This window comes from Triturus cristatus, chromosome 7, assembly GCF_964204655.1.
Source record: "Triturus cristatus chromosome 7, aTriCri1.1, whole genome shotgun sequence".
Classification (NCBI taxonomy): Eukaryota; Metazoa; Chordata; class Amphibia; order Caudata; family Salamandridae; genus Triturus; species Triturus cristatus.
Genome location: NC_140590.1, coordinates 1,022,404,608 through 1,022,427,212, shown reverse-complemented (window position 1 = coordinate 1,022,427,212; position 22,605 = coordinate 1,022,404,608). Strand labels below are relative to the sequence as shown.

The 22,605-nt window shown below is 46.2% G+C and overlaps 1 protein-coding gene across 1 annotated transcript in view; it reads right to left on the bottom strand.

The window, feature by feature from the left end:
• Positions 1-22,605, bottom strand: part of ATP6V0E1 (ATPase H+ transporting V0 subunit e1) — a 222,188-nt gene that overhangs the window by 82,278 nt on the left and 117,305 nt on the right. The window lies entirely within an intron of this gene.

The window sequence follows — 22,605 nt, the reverse complement described above, 5'->3', positions numbered from 1 at the left end:
CAGACTTTATCATAGTGCAAATACAATGCACCCTTAAAGGCCACTTGGCTTTCGCGTGTTAAATCGTAAATAAATAAGGCCTACTGCCTTTGTCGTAGTCAAAACTATGTTTAACCCTTCCCAATATAGCCTAATAAGTGAAATTCTTCTATTCTTCTATACACATGGTTTGTTTGGGTGGGTGACCAACGGCAAAAACCTCGCCTACTATGGTATTCTGCAAAACAAAATACATGCCCTCCCACTTTAAAACAGCGTAATAGTCCATCCTTAACAGCCTCAGATTGGCAAGCCGGACCATCGGCTGATGAGCCTCTGTTGGTGGGTCGTTTTTTTTTTGGTCTACTAAGGACTCCACCCCTGGTGCATAGTGGGATAGGCTGTTATAGCCTTAACAAACATGACCCCATGCACAAAGTCAGGCGTGTGGGCTAATGTCAGAGGCAGAGTGACAATGGGCCGCTCCGACTGTCACAGCATGAGGTGTGCCTGCCCCCTGGCTCCCTCCAGGTGCGACAGTCTACAAGGAGGTTCTGATGGGAAGCCATTAGCACTTACTTTGCAGGGGACTGTAGCCCTGGGGGTTTGGGGGGGGGGGGGGGTGGGAGGGGGTAGAGGACTGGAGCATCGAGTGGTGGGGGCTGGTGAGGTCCTTCAGTTTATTTTTGTCCTCCACTCCATGCAACAGAAGGGGATAAATCAGTCTCTGCTTTTCTCCCTTGCCTGCCAGATGTTCATTACTGCAGTCAACAGGAACAGGTTGTGGCCTTAGCGGACTCTGAAACTGGGAAACCAGGTTCAAGCCCCAATGTCTGTTCAACATCCTGTGATTCTGGGCAAATCACTTAAAAAATAATATGATCCTCTGTAATGTTATCTGGTGCTCGTGTAAAGCACTCCCAATGCCGCTGGGCCTAGCTCATGCTATATAAAACTATATGTAAGGTAAGGGACTATTTTTTGTATATATTTGCATCTACACACAAGCATAATGCCCTTTCTCAGAACGTACATGTAATGCTAGTAGCAAGTAAAACAACAAAACAGATGGACCTTTCACCAGTTTGAGCATTGGAGGCCCTCTCAAGTGCTGCAAAACATAAAATGAATATCATAAAAGCCCAGGGTGAGTGTAATAGGCAGTTTAGGTCTATGCCATATCATCTTTCTCAGTGAACATTAACCAAAACGTCCACGGCAAATGTATGGCAAACAAATAAAACATTAAAAGATTTCCTAGAATTTTTATTATAATTCTGTGCTACCAAAGTATATTTTATCCATTGGAATGTTGATTTCCTGTTTAAGTATTAGCCCTAAAAGCTTTAAAATAAGTTTATTACCGCAAGTGTTTTCCATCATTTAGCTCAATTATCCTAACCAAGCAATGTGAAAGGATGTGATCTGCAAATGTGGGCTACTGTTTTTTTGGCTGCCTGGGCAGAATTGTGGCCTCAATCCAACCCTGATCCTTCATGATATATTTATATGTATTTGTAGGGTGCAGCTGTAGTTCAAAAGAGAGCATCCTGGAGCTGTGATGAACTACTACAGGTTCCTAGGGCTAGGCTAGTCGAATTAAATTAAACTACAGAGAGAGTCTGCAGCTCAGAACAACCAAGTTTTAAGTCCTTTTTTGGAAGTTGCTTCGGATCCAATGGATTGAATGCTGCTGGGAAGTAGGTCCCATGCTTTGGAGCCTAAACCTGCGAATGACTTTCCAGCTCGAGATTTCAGGTGGAACTATGGTGTTTCAGAAAGTTCTCAGAGGATTACCTTAGGGTTCGTTAGGGCAGGCAATGGCAGAACCGGTCATTGACGTATATAGGTCCAAAATTTTTTAAAGCTCCATCAATGAGAAGCATTTAAAAGAGGATCCTTTTATGAATTGGAAAACAGTGCCGCTTATTTAGTGCGGCTGATGCAGAACTCCACCTGGGAAGTGGTAAGACCAGTCTGGTGGCTGTTTTCTGTACCATCTGGAGTATATGAATGAAATGTTTTGTACAACCTGCGAAAAGACTATTCCAATGGTCCGATCTTGAGGAAATAAGAGCAAAGGTTACGGTTTTCCTGGCTGCCTTGGGCAGAAAGTGAGATTTTGTTTCAGAGTTTAAGAGATTAAAACACATGCCTGTGACTTCTGAAGCTTATGGAAGAAAAGATAGGTCAGTATCGAATTTGACCCAGCCCTTGATTTGTGCCGGTGGTTTTGGGTGCTCCGCACTTATTTTACAGGGCCCGCGCTATAGAGGTATTTCATGTAGGCAGCGGGGTAGCAGATACTTTTTCGAAACATAAATGCATGCTGCTTGGGGGATGTATTCTTCCCAATCGTCTTCCAAGCTGCTATCATTCTCACCCATGTCACTACTCCTGCGCTTTGCCCGAACCTCCCGTTGGATAGTTATAGTTGGGGTTGGCTTATGGCTGAGCTGCAGCGAGGCAGACTTGAAAAACACAGGCCTAGGACAAACTCTGTTGCAGAGTGCTGCTTCGGGACCGGACTGTTGGGATGGAATTCAGTGTGGACTTGCCAGTGAGTGCCTTTCTTTCTGCCGCCTAACTTCTCCCAGCCCCTACGGGGCCTCATTCAACAGACTTGGCTATGCAGCGAGAGAGAAGCCCTGGCAGCCAGGCTTGGTGCGTGCAAGATCTGTTCCCACTCAGTGCAAGCTCGCAGGCCCCTTTAATTGCTCTTCGAAGATCGTGGCTACAATCTCACTGCCCTTTGCTCCAGCTGAAAAGGTCTATACATTCAAAATAAGATTAAAGCGTGCTGGCAAATGGGGAAGGGGCAGCGTGGGTGGTTTCATTTCACCCGTTTAATTGACCATGATGGGATTTTAGGCCCTTTCCATATCCAAATAATAGAACACGAAAACTTAAGCAAAGATGTAAATAAACAAAATACTGTACACATGATGAATAACTAGCAGCACACTATCCCTTCCTGTCTACTCAACTGAGGCATGTATGCATGGCGTGATTACATATGCTGAATCGGAGACTTGTGCGTTGGCGGGTGTTATCTGTAGGTAAAATGTATGCCTGCCCTTTGCTGCGGCTTGTTTTTGCCACTGAAATTCGTGAAGCGATGTGGTCAACACTTAAGAAATGCATTGATTCCATAATCGTGGCACTGATGGCTATAACCAAAAACATAACCTGGTCAGGTGTTTAACAGTACTCCCTTTCTCTCAAGGCCGACACAAAAAGACTCCCATTTCTCAGGCGCTCATTACTAGCGCTGCTTTCTTCCTTTGTACAGCTCTCGCATTTGGGGTCTGGGAAAGGACGAGAGCGAAAGGCAGTGAAGAGGTAAAGAAGAAGGGAGAGAGACTAGAAAACAGTGACTAAGGAAGCTGCATGGAGGAAAAGACCCTGCAAAAGTAAGCTAAAGGGCCAGATATTGTATGGTGGTACTGGTAGCAACATCAAAGGTCAACTCCACATTTGGCAGTGCTTATAATGAGCGTCTGGGAAAACCTATGGGCCCCGGTACTTAATTTTTCACAAAGTAATTACTGATTTAACCACACGATTTTTGCAACCATTACAGTAGCTAGAGGAGAAGGAGAACATTTTAGCCTCCATTTTGTGGATGAGAAACCGTTGAATTTGCCAAAGAGGGGCATCTCCGTCTTGTTGAAATTGCACTTAAGATGGTTGTCTTGCATACACAAAATAATGTCCAGCAGGCAATTCTGAAAGTTAGTTTCTGAAATAAAAGTTTTTATCCGAGGAGAAAATTAGTTGAGCGTCATCAGCATATGATGTGGTGGCAATCCTGTAGGAGGCAATTAGTGAAATAAGGGTAAGTTACGTCAATATTAAAAAGAGCGACACACTCGTGACTTCTCTTTCTAAGAACAGAAATCGTCCAAGAGATACAGTTTGTTTTCAGTTGATGAAGAAGGATTTTAACCAGGCTAAGGCATTGTGAGAAATTCCGATTTTCTGACTCTGCTGCAATACAAATGGCATGCAAGCCTACTGCCGATGACAAATGATTTTCCCCATGAGTAATTCAGACCTACATGCTTGGTCACAACTTTACATTATCAACAGATCACACCTAATGAATATGACATAACGGTTCCCAGTGAACCTGTAAGATCTATAGCCTTTACCACTGGCTTCAAACCATAACGAACACAAGCAAGCCACAGTGTGCATAAGAGAGCAAACATTATGCATACAGTTAAAAAAAAAAAAAAAAAAAAAACCACAACCATGTACACATATACTGTTGGCACAACAATGCACAGCTCCTTTCAACAGGGCCAATCACAGTAAAAGTGTTTTCCCAGGGATGGTCAGAGTGGATGCCAATGCCAAAACCCTTATACACTATCGTAAATTATGAGTTTACATGTAACAAAATGCACTGTTAGAGGCTTACTGACTAACAAATGCTTTTCAAAACAGATAAGCCAGGCATGCTGCTTTTGTTATAAATTTTCATAATATACAAACCAGACATATGGCATCTGGCACAAATTTTGCCAGTGCAACAATTACAGCTATGGCCTTTACGATTGGCTTGTTACCATAACCAATTCAGGCCTACTGTACAGAACAAACACTCCAACAAAGCAACCATCAGGCAATCAGTCATAAAATCACAAATGTATACAAAACTGAAGTTGGCAAAGCAAAATACGATCTGTCCCATGAGGGCCCCACAAGGTTATAATCTCAGGACCCGGAGGCAAGGATTAGGCTTTACTTTTTCCATTTATTGTCCCCAGCAGCCAGATAAAACATGTGAAAGAATGAAGCAACCAAGTTCAAATGTCATCCAATCACGATACATTAATGCCCAAATCTGCCCGAATAAAGTTTTGTGAACTGAACTAATGCCCATATCGGCATAAGTCCCCTCACATTTTCCCTCTTTCTTTGCTGCTCTGCAGTCGTAGGAAAGCTGAGTATTGGGACTTTGGTCTCCTTAGATATATATTTTCACATTTATTTAGAGGAGATGCGTTACATTTTGACATCACTTAATTGCAGCTTGGGACCCCGGTCCCATGTACGCTTTGGTTTGTGCATGCCATTGACTCCAACGCTTTTTCTTCCTTACAGTGGATGCTTCGCCTCATCACAGCGCCCGTGGGAATGCTAGTTTGCCCCTTACGCGGCAGCTCCTAACCAGTGCTTGCCCCACTGACATACTGTGGTCCTCTTCGAGCCAAGTTCTGCAGAAAGCTTCCGATCCCAGGGAGCTGGCCACGATGCCATGCAGTAGCCCTCAACCACCTAGAGTCATAACACCAGCACCTGTGGATCCCCTGTTATTCTGGAGTCTTAACTCCTATTACTTGGTAGACACAACCCAGGCGGTCCCTCCCTTCAGCCCTTTAGAAACTACGGGCGTGAGGTGTCTTCATAGGCCTGCAGCCCTGATGTGACATAGCAACACACTATATATTGTAGTCTCGCTACTTACATATTCCTTGGCCACCGATAGTGTAAAAATGCCTCTTAAATCCACAGTTCCCCAGTGTGAATCTCTCTCCTGCGCAGCCCTCTCCTACTTACCTTCATGGAAGAGCGCAACGACTGCTATACAGAAGAGGAGATCTCCTACTTTTCTGTCACTGATCAATTCTGTGACGCAATGGATGTTTCCATCCATAGAGCGGTCTCAGACGCAGTGGCGTCTTTGGAGAAGAAACTCAGAGTACGCACAGAAGTGCCCAATTCCCTTATTGGTCTGGGAAGACATCTCAGGGCCCTCTGTCGTTTTACCATCAGGGCTGCTCACCGTTACAACAACCCATTCCGCCCCAGAAACCCTCCCCCACCCAAAGAGGGAATTGAGGCTCCCACGCCTGGCAACCCCTCCCCCAAGGGTACAGATGGCTTTTCCAACAACTAGAGGCCTTGGTGCCGGTCGGCGCCAGTGGGGACAAAGGGATCCCGCACGGAGTCATCAAACCGGTTAGATGCCGAGGAGCTCATGCATCCCCGCTCTTCTGAGTGGACTCTGGGGACAAAGTAGCTACTTACGTGGCCAGCAGACTACGCGAACCTCTTGGACCAGGAGGTCAGAAGCTGCCTTAGGGCGGAATGTCCCTGTCCTTACTCAGAGGGTAAGGTTGCTCTCACCTAAGAAATTGATGCCAGGATGCCCACCTTTCAAAGTAAATATAACAGGGACCCTAAAAAAGGGATCAATCGGTCCCGGCATTCATGCCAGGACCAAATGCTAGATATCATGGGCCCGTAACAAAGATCTTCAATATGGTAAGAGACGCCAAAGCTTCAGGGACGCTAGTCACAACAGAAATCTTGTCAGGTTGAGCCCAACGGGCAGTAATGTATTTTTCTTAGGGAGCCATCTCTATGGTAGGTGCAGATCTCTTCTTATAAAAAAAAATAATAATAAACCAACCCAAAATTGGGGTCCAGGCCACCTTGGAGGCCGGCCAAGCGGTGCAAGGAGGGCTCTTTGGTGACCCGTTTGTCAAGGAACTTGGAAAATTTGTATCCACTTTCAACTCGCTGGACAAAGCGCAATCTTTTATAAGCAGAATCTTCAACACCGCTTTTTCACCTCAAATAGAAGCCAGCCCTCACAAAGAGGCCAGTGGCAGGATTTGTCTCGCTTTGGGAACTTCTACCAAACCAGATGCTATCAGCAATGAAGGCACTTGCAACAGTTCCCGGGGAGGAGGCTCATCTACGAATGCCAACGGAGAGTCTAAACCTTCTTTCTCCAAGACATCTGGGGGGCCATTTAGCACAGTTCTTAGATAACTGGGAAAATCTTACTTCCGATGCCTCAGTAATCCAGACTATCAAAGGGTACCACATCGAATTGAATGGGTCCCCCCACCAGCCTGTCACTCTTACTCGGCTGGCAATCCAGGAACTCCTGGACAAAGGCGCTATTTTTCTGTCCACTCCTCACCCTTCAGGCTTTTTGAGCAATTTCTTTTTGGTGTACAAGAGGTAAACGCGCAGTAATAAACCCTTGGGAATTCAACACATGGTTGGTTTTTCGCCACTTCAAGATGGAGGGCAGCCACCTCTCCCAGACATCCTCCAAACGCATGATTGGATGGTAAAATTGGCTCTCAAGGACTCATACCTCACAGTTCCTACAATTTCAATGGGAAGGCTAAACCTCCGAATTTACCTCCCTCCTGTTTGACCAGTCATCGGCTCCACAATGTTTTACCAAGGTCCTCAAACAGGTTGTCAAACATCTCCAGGCACCTGGAATTCGTATGATCGTCTATCTAGACAACATACTCCTGCTAGACCAATCCCCTCAGACCCTAACATGCCATCTACAGAAGACAGTGGGCTGCCTTCGGTCCTTAGGGTTCATAATCAACAGCAAGAAATCAGTCCTGGTTCCCTCTCAGAGTATTACCTTCCTTAGATTTGTGATCTACTCAATAGTCACCACTCTGAGCCCGACACCCAGAAAACGGACCTGGATTGAACACTAAATACACAGGACACGGTCTAAATCTCCAACTTCCCTACATCAAATTGCCAGGGTGGTGGGGCTCCTCTCTTCCCATCTTCCCAGAACCCCTGCATTTCCACGCTCTTCAGCACCTAAAGGCCTCTCATTTAGGCCACCTCAAATATTGCCGAGTTGGTCTCCTTTTCACAGGAAGTCAAGGACAAGCTCCAATGGAAGATCACATACACGGAAGCCTGGAAAGGGAGGGCCATTTGCAGCCCCCAAATAGACATCGTTATAGAACCAGGTGTCAGTGGCACTGGCTGGGGAGCGCGTTGTGGGTAATGTACCACAGGAGAAAGTTGGTCCTGGAGAAAAAAAAAAGAGATCCCATCACATCAACTGCCTTGAACTGATGGCAGGGATATTCTCTATGAAATGCTGTGTACTTCAAGATGGACAACATGGTGGGGGTTCGCTACATCAACCACCTGGGGGTCACTCTGTCCAAAGCCCTCTCATAACTGGCCAAAGATTTTCGGAAGTATTGCCTCTCACCAAATTCGTAACAGCAGAACACCTCCCTGGGACAGCCAGTCAGGTTGCGGACTGGCAATTGCACCACCTTCGTGACACAAGCTTGGGGAAGTTACTTCTGATGATTTTTCTGGTCCTCTCAGGGAGATGGGGTCCTTTCACCGTTTACCTCTTTGCGTCCCACCTAGAGCATCAACTCCCCCGGTACTTCCGTTAGAGTCCTGACCTAGAGGCGGTGCAGATGGACGCTTTCCTGCAGGACAGGTCGAACGAGTCCAGGTATGCCTCCTTCCCCCTCAACCATGATAATGAGAATGACTGCACAAACTTGCCGACAGAAGGCGGATCTGGTGGTAGTGAGGCCTATATGGAAGTCTGATTTCCAGTTCTAATGGAACTTTCTTGGGATTTTCCAATCAGTCTACCCCGCCATCCATCTTTCAACGATCCTTCTAGGAACCCTAGTGGTGAACAGGTCCCTCCAGCTCATAAAGTGGACGATTACAGGACTCTAGGTTAAGTCCTGTGACTTTCGAGAAACGCTGCAAATCTACTCTCCTGTTCTTGGGCAGACAGCATGGTCAGCTCAGCATGGGGCAGATGGCTGGGCTGGTGCCAGCAACAGAATTTGGATCCCGTGAGGGGAGTCAGAGGTTGTCCATATCCTAAATTTCTTGGCTTCTTTAGCATCAGAAGAAAAAGCCTATCATTCCATCAATACCTTCCAATCCGCAATTTCTGCAGGCATTCCCTGGTGGCTGGACTCCTGGTAGGAGAGCACCCTGTGGTTCCTAAATTATTCAGAGGTATCCGCTTCACTCTTCCTCCCGAACTCAGATAATCAGTCCTGTGGGATGTCAATGTGGTCTTGAATCCTTTTAAATCATGGCCTGGCAATAAGTACCTTTCGCGGAAACAATTGTCGGCAAAACAGGACACTCTTCTGTGTTTGATTTCATGTAGGAGTGTCTCGGTTGTCCGTGGTCCAGATACTACAGCTAGGACTTTTACCCCAGAAGGGATTGCTTTCCTTGTTCCCAAACACACCAAATGAAACTTCCATTTGATCTACTATCAAACATTACCAGATTCCCCGAAATTGTGTGTAGTGCGTTGCATCAAAGTTTGAGGTCTTGGCTGTGGATCGACGACCTTATGGGGTATGACAAATGCTCATCGCCATGCAGAACCCATTTAGGGTAGTCTCTTCTCCCACCATTGTATGGTGGGTTAGATGGGTCATGCAAGAGGCCGGCATTGATACGAAATTGTTCGAAGCACATTCTACCAGGGGTGCTATGGCCTCCAAAGCCTTCACCCTCGGAGCTTGCTTGGAGGATATCTTGAATGCAGCGGACTGGTCTTTCGATTCAGCTTTTAAAAGGTTATATTTCAAACCAGTCTTCTCCATTGCGACTTTTGTGGTAGATAAACTTTAAACTAGCCTAATCCTTGCATCCGGGTCCTGACATAGAATCTACATTTTCCTAGCTATCATAAAGAAAAGATTCAATGCTATTAAAGACTGTGGTGAGGATTAGCACACCCAATTCTAGATCAATACCCACCCAGACATGGTGGATTGTTTGAGCTATGTAAGTAATCTGCTTTAAGTTCATGAATTGTACAGCACTGCGAAGTAGCTTGTTTTTATCTATGTTTATGTTCAACTGGCATATGAAGTCTCTCCTTGGAAGTTCAATTTATGTACTGGATAAACTTGCGTCAAGCTGGTTATACCTGCAGGTTCCATTTTTCCCTGTTGATTTATCAAAGTTGCGGAGTCCACGAAGCAGGAGTAACATTTTCCAAGTTCAGCTGTTGTCGCAGGAAGAAAGAGGGAAAGCAAGAGGGGACTTGAGCAGATATGGACATTAATGTATTGTGATGGGATGACATTTGAACTCGGTTGCTTAATTTTTTTCCCTAGTGTTCTTGGGAAATGAGGTTCCGTTATCGTTTTTCACATTTTATCTGGTTGTGGAGAAAAAAAGTAAAAAGGTAAAGCCTAGCCCGTGCCTCCAAGTCCTTAATAGAAGTGAAACTTTCTTTTACGATAGCTAGAAAAATGTACAACGCAGATCTATGCTCATAGTTTGTCAGAGGGCCTACCAACATTAAATCTCTGGCCTACTGGCCTAGTAATCTGAAAGAGTTCATGTAATAAAATATTAATCAAATATCTATCTGCAAGCTTTAATACAGAGTAAAAGAAATCTTCAATTAAAAGCCTATTGACTTAAGCTTTCACAATACATTTGGCCGACTGCCTAAAACTAACTATTCATAACAAGGAGGACTATGCCTTTTATCATTGGAGTGTCATCATAAGAAACTTAAACCTACTAGGTTGGGCAAAAATTGTCCCAAAACACGTTTGGTATACCAAGATTACATTTTAAATATATGTACAAAATGTACATTTGCCAAAACAGTATAAAATGGTTCATAAACATCAGCTCCTTCATAGAAAGTTTTGGGGTGACTAGTCAAGTAAGAGAACAAGAGGAGAGCAGTGCGCGGAACTGGGAGGGTGGTCGAAAAATGCATTTTCCCTATGCAATTTTTGCGCTAAAGCCAAAATAGCTTCACGAACTTGCATGAAATTTGGCAAAAAGCTAGAATCTTTACCCAAAAAACAAACAAAACATGACAGGTTTACTCAAAGTGCGATTTTCATTATTTGGTGGAAATCGGTTCAGCAGTTTGAGAAATTTGCGTTTAAAGATGTGCTTGTGGAGGGCATGAAGAGTTAAAAAAAAATATATATAGATATGTAGATGGCTGGTCCCACCGGACCGTCGTTTCAAAAAAGGAGCTGCTGATGGCCCAGGGAGCATCTTCTCGCATAGGCCATTCCAGTAGCGCAGTTCTAATATGGTACCGCAGTATCAAAAGGTTTGGTTGGCTAGCCGCAAGAAGAAACAGAAAGTTACAGCTGTCATTACGAGACACAGTGATTCAGTCAAAGAGTCATGTTTTGTGTGCTTTTTTCAAACCAAAAATAATAAAATAACCGATAGGTTCCATTTGGGACATGTAGGAGTCCTAATGGAACCCACAGTACATTAAAAAATAAACAAAATACAATTATTTAGGTGACGGGTACCAACAGCTGACACCACAGTAACCAGCGAGGATCCCCATGTGACAGTGCGGTACAGATACAGCAAATCATTAAAAAAATATATACATACGCGGCATGCTGGGGCAGCAACGGAGGGCAAGCAGGAGAGCCAGTGGCAGCACAACAGACCAAGAAGGGAGGGGCCAGGAACAAGCACATGGATATTGAGGGATGGGGGTGTTGCAACGGGGGGGGGGGGGTGATGAGAGAGAGCGAGAGAGAGAGAGGGAGAGAGGGAGAGAGGTGTGATGGTGGTGGAGAGGGACAGCAGCAGTGGGCAGGCAGGAGGGACAGAGACAGCCTACAAGAGATGACGGGAGCCTCGAAGCAAGCCCCGCAACAAGTGGCCAGAGGAAGAAAAGCGCCCCCACCTAAGGCTCAGAAGCAATGCACGCAGGGGGTGGCAGGCACACTGCACAAATCAAGCCCCCATGCCCCTCCATGGCGGATTATAATCACCCAACAGAAAGCGAGAATAAATAGTTGGCACTGTTGATTTTTCTATGCCCGATTATAGTCTGTATGCTTTCAGCTTGGACTGATGCACGTCTTTATTTACAGTTGCTAAACGGCTAATGAGAAACTTCATGTCTAGGTTTGAGGTCCTCTGGCTAACCAGTGGAAATGGTTGTCCCTTGATTTATTAGGTCTCGGGACCATCCGGTCGGCAGACCGGAAGTCCGGAGATTTAATGACTTGGGAGAAGAGGGGCTTCTGCCCTGTTCTCCATTGGCTGGCCTCGTAAATGCTGGCCAGCCATTGGAGAAGAGGTCCCGTCACTCCAATCATGCCCCGTCCTTTTCGGATCGGGGGCGTGTTTTTTGCGAAAAGTCTCAAGGAGGAGACAACAGCAAAACACGCCCCCGAATCCGAAAAGGAGGCTGCCTTTCTCCGAGGCATCTGCTCTGCCTCGGAGAAAGGCGGTGGTGTCTTCCGGTGCCCTCGGCTTGTTCCTCTTTACTTGCGTGAAGGAAGGACAGCCTGGTGCGCCGATGAGGAATCTGCCAGACAAAAAGCAATCATCGGGTTTTAGCTGCCATCCTTCGGATCGCAAGAGCTTTCTGGTTCAGTTTTACACTTTTGTGCGCGAAATAATCCGTTTCGCGTGCAGGAGGTAAAGGGGATTCAGCAGGTGGGGGCGAATTGGCAATTGGGTGGTCTTTGTTGTTGAATGGTGTTACTGTGGCCGCATCCAATGCTGGGCGCAGAGCGATCAATGAATTAACATCTTTACAAAGTGACAGCGGGGTGGCGGCTTTACAAAGGGGGTCGTGGAGTGAACGCGCGGTGATTAAATCTATGTATTTGCGAATCCAGACACCTCGATGAGGCGCTACCTCTTAGACTGGGGAGTACCCCCCCCCCCTCCCGATAAATAATAGTATCCGCTGTATGTAAATCTGGGGCAGCGCCGATACTGATGCCGAACGTGCTGTAAACAAATACTAGAGGTTAATGCAGCCCCCATCTATTGGCTCTTTAAAGTGTGGTTACCATGAAATGCCCGCCCGACCCTCGGTGTCGAGAGACTGACATTTTATAGCAGCATCCTCTGATTGGAGTAGGAACACTTCAGGTTAAATCAGCGAGTGGTTTGACTCCTTGGATGTTCCTGGCAAGACTAACGTAAGCGGGGACCACCCGTTTGGTGTGTCCCCAGCGAACGGATTCAGCGGATCATCTGTTTACATGATTTGGCCTCTGGCCTACAGTAGCTGTCAGGACACCTTATCGTGCCAGTGTCCGCCGAAATCCCTCCTAATCGTGTTTACCTTTCTTATCGTGGACTTTATTGCTCCGATGTTTGCGCACATCGCCTGCCGTTTTACTTTTCAGTTATCCATTGGGCTCCAGTTTCCCTTTCCTCCTTCGTGGTCATGTCCCCGTCTCCACGTCACTGATGAACTTCAGCCAACAAGGATGCATTGTGCGCGCTGGGCAATCAGTCCCCGCGATTCTCTGGATAGGCAGGAATATCGACGTTTTAGCTATTCCTCGATGTTTCAAGGCTGCCGTGGTGAGTGTAGATGCCTTTCTAGTTATTTTGCCAGAGAACCTGCAGCTGGCAGCAGAATGGTATTATGAGCGCACAATGTTAGCTTCTAACCTCTAGTGGAGTTTCGCACCGTTCGTGCTACATGATCTACCGCCCACCCGATCTGTAGATAAGGCCTCTTCTTGTTTTTTGTAATCTTCACAAATGGTAATTTTCAAGGTAAAACTTTCACCTCGTTACTACCCATTTAAACCCCGAATATAGTAATCAGCAACTGGAGGATGACAACTGGCAATCATTGCTTTTATGTAGCAAGTAGGGTTTACTAACACCGGGTGCATGTTGTATTAAAGTGAGTGTAGAAAGGTTGTACAGTGAGGACATTAGTCGTACCCCTAATGAAACCGCAGATTTCAACACAAGTCTTACTTCATGAAATGGTTGACCCATATATTGCAGGACAAAGACAAACTTGCCTTACCTCTGGTAGAACACTATTCTCTGCTTATACAGCACCAAAAACGCAGAGCACCCCAGATAGGCTGATCAGTTCATGGATGAAACAGAAAGCTTACCTGGCAATTTGTTAGTCATAATTGTATACGCTGGTTCCCCTATACCAAGAGTTTTTTTTAAATGGTTTTGTGGTGCAACATTTTTGTTTTCTTGACGATGTTTAAGCCAAAACATACTGCAACCAAGAGTCCCCAAAGTTCTCGCAGTGAATGTTGGGCGTCATGCTGCTGGTCAGAATATAGAGCAGTGAAGATTAAACGCAGTCATCAAAATGGTTAGCCTGAGGGAGAGTTTATGGGTGCACAAACAATAGCGCAATGCATTATAGTGTGTAAAATTCAGTGGCTGAAGTTCAGCTTTCAGTCTTCCTTTGTGAGTGACTGATTTTGAGCTTGAGTACCAGGCTACCCACGTGTTTATTTGAGCCAGAAGGTGTCACTGAAGAAGGTGTATCCTGACAGATCGCAGTCTTTTGTTTCTGGAATCAGACCTCCGTATAGCCTGCAATATCGAATGCACTTGCGGCCGATAACTCAAGAGCACGCTGGTTTCCTCAACTCCCCTATCTTTGACTGACGATACATTTTCCTGCATGGTGGGTCCATCTCGTGGGTGGAGGTTGTCATCTTGGTACTGCAAGGGCTTAGTTGAAACTTAAATGTGGTCTATTGAAGGGATTCCCCCAGACGCATGGGCCCATCCGCCCTCCAATAGGTACTCAAAAGCCCATGCATAATCCATAATTTGGTTTGCTCGCTGTGCCATGTCCATTGTAGAGGATCTCCCACGGGAGTCAACAATTGTGTAGCTCAACAACCGGTGAAGAGCAAGCACTTGCAATAGAAAGGGTAGTTGAAATCGCAACTGGTATCCCCTATTTGTTTCTTTCCACATGCACTGTGTTGCTAATTCCCGGCTGAAATTGAAGTGACCCTCCGGTGCATGGGCAGACCATGCCTATTGAAATGAAAGAACTTCGGACACCTTTTTAGGTCTCGGCTGCGAAGGCTGCGCTTGCGCAGTCTCGCTCCGAGATTTAATGACTTGGAGAAGAGGGGCTTGAACCCGCCCCTCTTCTCCCCTGTTCTCCATTGGCTGGCCTCTTTAATGCTGGCCAGCCATTGGAGAAGAGGTCAGTCATTCCGATTAGGCCCCGTCCTTTTCGGATCGGGGGGCGTGTTTTTTGCAAGAAGTCTCAAGGAGGAGACAACAGCAAAACACGCCCCCAATCCAAAAAGGACGCTGCGTTTCTCCGAGGCATTTCTGCTCTGCCTTGGAGAAAGGCGGTGGTGTCTTCCGGTGCCCTCGGCTTGTTCCTCTTTACTTGCGTGAAGGAAGGACAGCCTGGTGCGCCGATGAGGAATCTGCCAGACAAAAAGCAATCATCGGGTTTTAGGGCTAAATAATTGGCGGTATCATCTCGTCCTCTCCTGCAGCATCGATTTCATCCCACTCTCTGCCTCCGAAGCTCCGCCGCGCCACAGGCCTATTTAAAAACCTGCAATTTGTAGTTCAACAGCAGCCGAAAGATTCACTGCAATGTGATATCAGACGCGGCTTGTCACTTCAGATCACCTATCGATCCGTGCCCCGCCTGCACGTCGCCGACGCCTTCCCCGGGAAGAGTCGGGTTTCCTCCAGAATGCAATAACAGCGCTTTATTGCTCAGAGGGATGGAGGGAGGCGTGACGATGAGGTGCTTCGATGCCCTGCCTCTCAGCTCGGGGTACGCGTGCTGGGCTTCTCCGGAAGCTCACCGGGCACGTGCGTGTCCGACTGTACACAGGCTGCCTGGTGGGGTTTACAAGATGCTAAAGGCGCGCGTCGTCACAGTCACTGGCCATTGGGGCCACTGAAATCTACCAATATCCACTAGACTTAGAGACATGGTTACCATTACACTTGACAATGGATCATTCTACCAAGAGCCCATAGAGAAAATAAAAAAAATATTTATCTTTTAGCAACTGAAGAGAGTTCGAATGCACCTCCCCACATCCAAGTCGACATATTGGCTGTACCCAAGATGGTGGCGAGGCTTCCCACTCGTACAACACAAGGCGCTCGATTAAAGGAGGTACATATTCACAGGTGCACTACTGCCTGAAACTAAAATGCTGATCTGCTACTTTTATAGATTTCGTTAAAAAAAAAAAAAGTGATTTGTTACTATTCGTCCTGCATTCATGCAATAGCAATTTACTTCTCTTCAAACAATTGAGAACGCTTGTTGTAATTTTGCTGCCATTTTCGCTTCCTCCGGGTTGGTTACACGCCCCCTCCTGGACCGCTCTGCCCCTCCTCGCAGCCCTCCCCTTCTGCTTGTGTTTGCCTCTCGAGCGCCTCTCTCCCTTTTCGTGATCCCCTCTGACCCTCCCCTATCCTGCTGTACGCCGCCCTTGCTTCTATCGCTCTCCTCTTCACGCTGTTTGCAGCGCCACGCTGTCTCCCTTCCATAGGCATTCTCCTTTCCCTTTCTGTCCGCCTGTAACCCTCTCTTTTTCTATCCCCTTGTCACAGCAGCTCCCATCTTCTCACTCGCGCTATTGTATGTCCTAATTTCTAAGGCCCCCTTTTTACTCTCCTACTTTATTTCCCATGTTTCACCTTCTATTCCACTCTCCCGGGCCTGTCCTCCTTTGGTCTTATTCTCATTACCCCAACCTCTGCGTAAGTCTCACTTCCCTCCTTTACTTTCGCCCAGAGAGGACTTCTCTCCTTTATATTGCATTTTTACACCACCAAAGTAAGAAGTGAATATAGAACTTCGAAAAACTACTGCTGAGGCTCGTTACACGAGGATGTATTGAGACCAGCCATGCCCCTTCTGAGTGAGTGTAGATTGGTGTTTGTTGGATTTTCTCTGCGGTTGGGTGTTGGTGAGCAGAGTCTCTGAACTAGTGTGTGATGTATATAGGTTTTAGGTCTAAGGAGTAGCCAGAAAATTAAAATTCTCCTCCACAGCTCTGAGGTCACCAAGCACGTGAGGTTGAACCTTCCTGGAACAGCTCCCCTTTCTCCTCCATCCAAACATCTGTCAGGTTCAGACTGGGACAAAAAATAGGCCAGGGAACCAAAAGAAAAGCCCCCCCCCCCCCCCCCCCCCCCCCCCATTAGGGAACCAAAAGAAAAGTGCCCCCCCCCCCCATTAGCGACCCAGAGAGCTAACAAAAATGGTAATTTCACTGAAATCAACAATAACAAGCATTTACAATGCAACGGTCTCGGCATTGTTAAAGTTAGAGCTATTGGCATTGCTCATGACATTTTTGTTTATGTTTTTGTTTTTAAAACATGTAAAGAAACGGCATTGTTATTTACAATGTCAATAGCTTAATCAGTGTGTGTGTAGGTGGCTCTGTGTGTGGGTGTAAATGCAATAGGTCTCGCATTTGAGAGTGATTAAGCTATTGACATTGTAAATAACAATGCCGTTTCTTTAAAGGTTTTAAAAACAAAAACATAAACAAAAATAATGTCATGAGCAATGCCAATAGCTCTAACTTTACCAATGCCGAGACCATTGCATTGTAAATGCTTGTCCTGAAGTGTAATGACTATGAAAGACTTTACGAATTAAATAACACTTTCATTGTGCACACTGCCCACAGTCCTCAGAGAAAGTCATGGGCTTTATTGTAACTCGAAAAACAAAACTAGTAAAAACATGTTCTTAAACTGGACTCAAGCGGCCTGATGCCCTAACCTTGGCAATCGGGACAAATCAAGCCATTCTTCTTCGGAATACTAAGCTCAGTCCATATCCAAATCATTAGGGAGCAGCCCATGCTTCTCCTGTCCCCACCCGTTACCGTCTCCCGCACGACTGGAGCTTAAACAAAAAAAAATAAGACTTCAGTATTGTAAACCATGCTTAATTTGTGACGGTAGTTTCTGGTGCTCAGCACCAGCACGTATTTTACAGGGCCGATGCTATAGAGGTCTTTCATGCGGGCAGCGGGGGTGCAGATCCTTTTTCAAACCATAAATGCATGCGGCTGGGGCGATATAGTCTTCCCAAGTTGTCTCCCGAGCTGCTGTCATTCTCACCCATTTGTCACTACTCCTGCGCCTTGCTCGAGCCTCCCATTGGATATTCCTAGCTGGGGCTAGCTCATGGCTGAGGTGCGGCGAGGCAGACTTGGAACGCATGGGCCTAGTACGAACTTGGCCCTCTGTCGCAGGGTGCTGCTTCTGGAAGGGTCCCTTGGGATGGCATTCAGTGTGGACTTGCCAGTGAGCGCCTTTCTTTCTGCCTCCTCACTCCCCCCTACCGGACCTCATCATACAGACTCGGCTATGCAGCGGGAGAGAAGACCCAGCAGCCGGGCATGGTGCGTGCAAGATGAGGTCCCACTCAGTGCAAGCTCGCCAGCCCCCTTTAGTTGCTCTGCGAAGATCTCAGCTACAATCTCACTGCCCTTTGCTTTGACTGAAATGGTCTATAAATTAACAAGCATTTGCAATGCAATCGGTCTCGCAGTTGCGCGAGTTTGAGCTATTGGCATTGTAAATGGCAATGCCTTTTATTTACGGGAAGGGTTTTAAAACCTAAATAAAAGGCATTGTCATTTACAATGCCAATAGCTTAAACTCTCACAACTGCGAGACCAGTTGCATTGCAAATGCTTGGGCAGTGAGAGCTAGACACCCGCCGCTTGGATAAGCCCTGGCTGGTTGTGTTCAATAGGACACGTTATGCGTGTTGTATTTTCAAGTCTGTTTACGGTTTTGCACCGCAAACCTTATTGCACCCACACTGTCTCCTGGCACACGTTAGATGGCTTCTTTTAGTAATGAACTTGAAGATACTTCCTGTGATCGATTTAAAACAATGTTTATTATGGTAAAGTTTCTTTGTGCGATTCTTTTTCAAACATTGGACCTTTAATTAAAAATGTAATCAGAGTGCTACCAGTGGAGTTCACGATCGACGTTGTACTTCCCAGAATGTACATATCAAATATATGGTTCCCTTTTATGTTCTTTGAGCGTACATTTATAAGCATTTACCACGGTACTGTAGTGCAAGATGGTGGGGACCCCCTATGGAACGGAAGAGGGTGCTCTCGGTCCCTCATATCTCACAGATATTTATTGGTGTGGAGCTGAAGGGCAGGAGGCTCCCTGTGCTCGGGGGCTGCGAGGGGCTGTGTTACATCCCTGGCTGTATGTTGGGTTTCAGGTGGCTAAAGCACAGCTGCCAGTCCTTGCTTTTTAAGCCAGTGATGCACTGTATTTCGGGAGTTGCAGTTTCACTTTCGACATTACTGATATATGCTCACAGCGTGCAAACTACTGTTGCTAAGAAGGAAGCTATGATTAAGGGTGCCACACATGACGTGAGGCTCTTGTCGACGATGGAAAAATGGGAACCCTTAAGGTGTAACTGTCCCCATGTTTGTAGGATTACCAGTCACTTTTACGGAAAAACGCGCCGCACAGTGGGGCTGACAGTCACACACTTATAATGAGAAGCATCGAAACCAGAGTTTCAAAGCCAGGGTCGTTGGCTACCTAAAGACCTGCTGGAAGGCATCCAAGTGGCATGGCACCAACTACTAATACTGGAAGAAGGCGCCAGGGATGTGCTATAAAGAGAAGTGGCATGTGTGCATCTTCTATGAGATGGAAGCAGAGCACGGACCCAGTTTTATCTGAAGTGCAAAGAAAGTCGTTATTCTTTTTTAGGAGATTCTGGTGAAAAGGTTGGGATCTGTGACATCACGGGATCATCAGAAAAGCTCCTGAAGATGGTACATGAGCTGGGTGGGTTAATGTGCTTTTCGAAGATATATATGTACAGCTTGGAGGCCAAAAGCCACAATTCCAGCAACCTTCAAAGAGTGTTGATGCGCCTTGTGCAAAAATCTGACATGTGCATGCGCCCTGAAGCCTCAAGCGGCAATAGCATGGGGGTCATGTGGCTTAACGGATGAGCTGCTGACTTTGTAACTGGGGAAACAGGTTCGAGTCAGTTTAGTCTCTTAGGCTCAATATCCTGTGAATCTGGGCAAATCCCTTATTCTGCCCGGGCCTAAAAAAATCTGCCCTCGTGTAATGTAAGCTGGTGCCGAGGCAAAGCGCTCCGATGCCTTTAAGACAAGTTAAAACGGGGCAATCACAGGGATTCAAATACAATAAGTCACCCGACTGGTTTATTTTGCTAGGCACAGAAATACAGGCGTGCAGACCGCAGTTCACATATTCCAGTTCCAATGGGTTTGATAGCTTAGGGCTAGGTGAAGCTGGAGAAGTCCGCCATAAAAGCAGAACAAGCAAAATCTCTATTATTGTCAGTTTAGAGTCACACAAAACATACTATCTGTGGCCATACTCGCTATCTTGCCGTGACCATTGTTTTCAGAGGGCAGATTGTGCATTCCAAGTGTGGGGAGGGGGGGGGGGGGGGGGGGGGTCAACTTGAAGCACTGGAACAAGATTGCCAGCACCAACACATAGACCGGTGGCTCATAGCGATGGAAGAAACCGGTTGAGGCCCCAGTTCACGGACCCATATACCTCAGCACAAAATGGCGGGCCAGCAGATCGATACAAACCGACACCCAAATTTATGATGAAACACTGAACAGACCCACCTGAGGGAGCTGAAATGGGTAGAGAATATACAAGAAAAACAGGAGCAAGCCCGTTCACCCAGTTGAGACCGGGTATACGTAATAGCAAAAAACAATGTCTCAACAGGGAAAATGAATAAGAGGACCAATCAATACACGATTCAATCGAGGGAAGGGCAAAATTAAGAGAGATCCAAGGTAAAGGAGGAACAGATTTAATAATTAGAAACACAAAAGGTATATACAATTCAAAATAACCATAACTAACACATATGCACTGACAAAAAAGTGAAAAAGTGAACGGCGCAGTGACAAAAAGTGTGGAAGTGACAACACGGTACGGCGAAATGATTTAAATAAGGTCAAGGAGAGTTATATACAATCGGTAATTTACATATAAACATGAAGGTCTCACAGGACCCTATGGTTAGCCGTAAATAATGTTGTCTGGTCGACGACGTTTCAACCTCCATAAGTTGAGGTCATCATCAGGACTATGGTTATTGCAATATTCTAAATACCTGTGTCCGTGGTCCAAAACCACTTCAAAGTTAATTGTAGGGAATGGTGGATCAATTATTTAAGGTCCGTCACCTTTAGAGGGGGAAACATCAAATGTCTGCGGCTGACAACAGAGAAACGAAGGCCAATGGAGATGATAAATTTGTCCAGTTGTGTTAAAGGTGAGCCATTTGAATAGTTCCGTCAAGTTCCCAAACGTCGGGATTAGTCCGAGTCGGGGCCTCGGCGTCCAAGCAATGGAGACGTCGACATTGCTTGGACGCCGAGGCCCCGACTCGGACTAATCCCGACGTTTGGGAACTTGACGGAACTATTCAAATGGCTCACCTTTAACACAACTGGACAAATTTATCATCTCCATTGGCCTTCGTTTCTCTGTTGTCAGCCGCAGACATTTGATGTTTCCCCCTCTAAAGGTGACGGACCTTAAATAATTGATCCACCATTCCCTACAATTAACTTTGAAGTGGTTTTGGACCACGGACACAGGTATTTAGAATATTGCAATAACCATAGTCCTGATGATGACCTCAACTTATGGAGGTTGAAACGTCGTCGACCAGACAACATTATTTACGGCTAACCATAGGGTCCTGTGAGACCTTCATGTTTATATGTAAATTACCGATTGTATATAACTCTCCTTGACCTTGAATTTATTTAAATCATTTCGCCGTACCGTGTTGTCACTTCCACACTTTTTGTCACTGCGCCGTTCACTTTTTCACTTTTTTGTCAGTGCATATGTGTTAGTTATGGTTATTTTGAATTGTATATACCTTTTGTGTTTCTAATTATTAAATCTGTTCCTCCTTTACCTTGGATCTCTCTTAATTTTGCCCTTCCCTCGATTGAATCGTGTATTGATTGGTCCTCTTATTCATTTTCCCTGTTGAGACATTGTTTTTTGCTGAAATGGGTAGAGAAGGCAGCCACGGAATCGGTAGGGCGGAGGACCAGAAATCACCGATTTTGCTGAAGTTATCGCGACCAAAGCACTCAGGATTGCAAACGGCAGCAGCTTGTCAGGGACGTCGACTCAGGTATCCAGGCGAAGGTAGACACGGGGAGGGAAGGAAAATGGGGGAAATTACAATTTACTGGAAAAAAAAAAAGGCAGCCGCTAATTGGGACGGCAGAGTCCCGGGGGGGGGGGGGGGGGGAAGAGCTGTTTGACACAAGAAGTGCCACGGATCGGACGCAGAACGGGAGGGGACGGACCGCGCATCGCGCACTAAACACACAGCAAGGTAAAAGAGCAATAGGTCTTGCCTTTATAATGCGAGTGGCGAGCTATCGGCTTTGGTAAAGGTAGTTTGTAAAGTTTTGTTTAAAAAAAAAGTAACAAACGTCCGTCCGTGAGACTAGCCCTGTGGTGGGGTAGGGACAGTTGAGAGGCGCCATGAGGAAACAATATCTCGGCATGCTGTGGCGGGGGCAGGGAGCGCATACCAGGCGGGGGAGCGGACCCTTTGAAGTATGATGCCAAACGGATTTCATGGGGGCACGATGCACGCGATTGTGCGCCTGCTCGCCATGCAATCCACTTTTGGGAGCACTTTGAAATGCCCCTCTTACTAGAGTCTCGCATAGCGATTGCGTAAACGCAATAGCTAGGCGAGACCTAAAAAATGAGAATAAAGTGTGCTGGCAAATGGGGACGTGCGTAGCGGGGGTAGTTTCATTTCACCTACTTAATTGGCCATGAAAGGATTTTAGGCCCATTACATATCCAAATATAACACAACAACTTAAGCAAAGATATAAATAAAGAAAACAGTACACGTGAACCATAACTAGCATTTCAGCGTCCTTTTCTGACTACTCACCGTGTGCCATGTAAACGTGGAGTGATAACATATGCTGAACCAGATATATGCGTTGGCAGGTGTTATCTGAG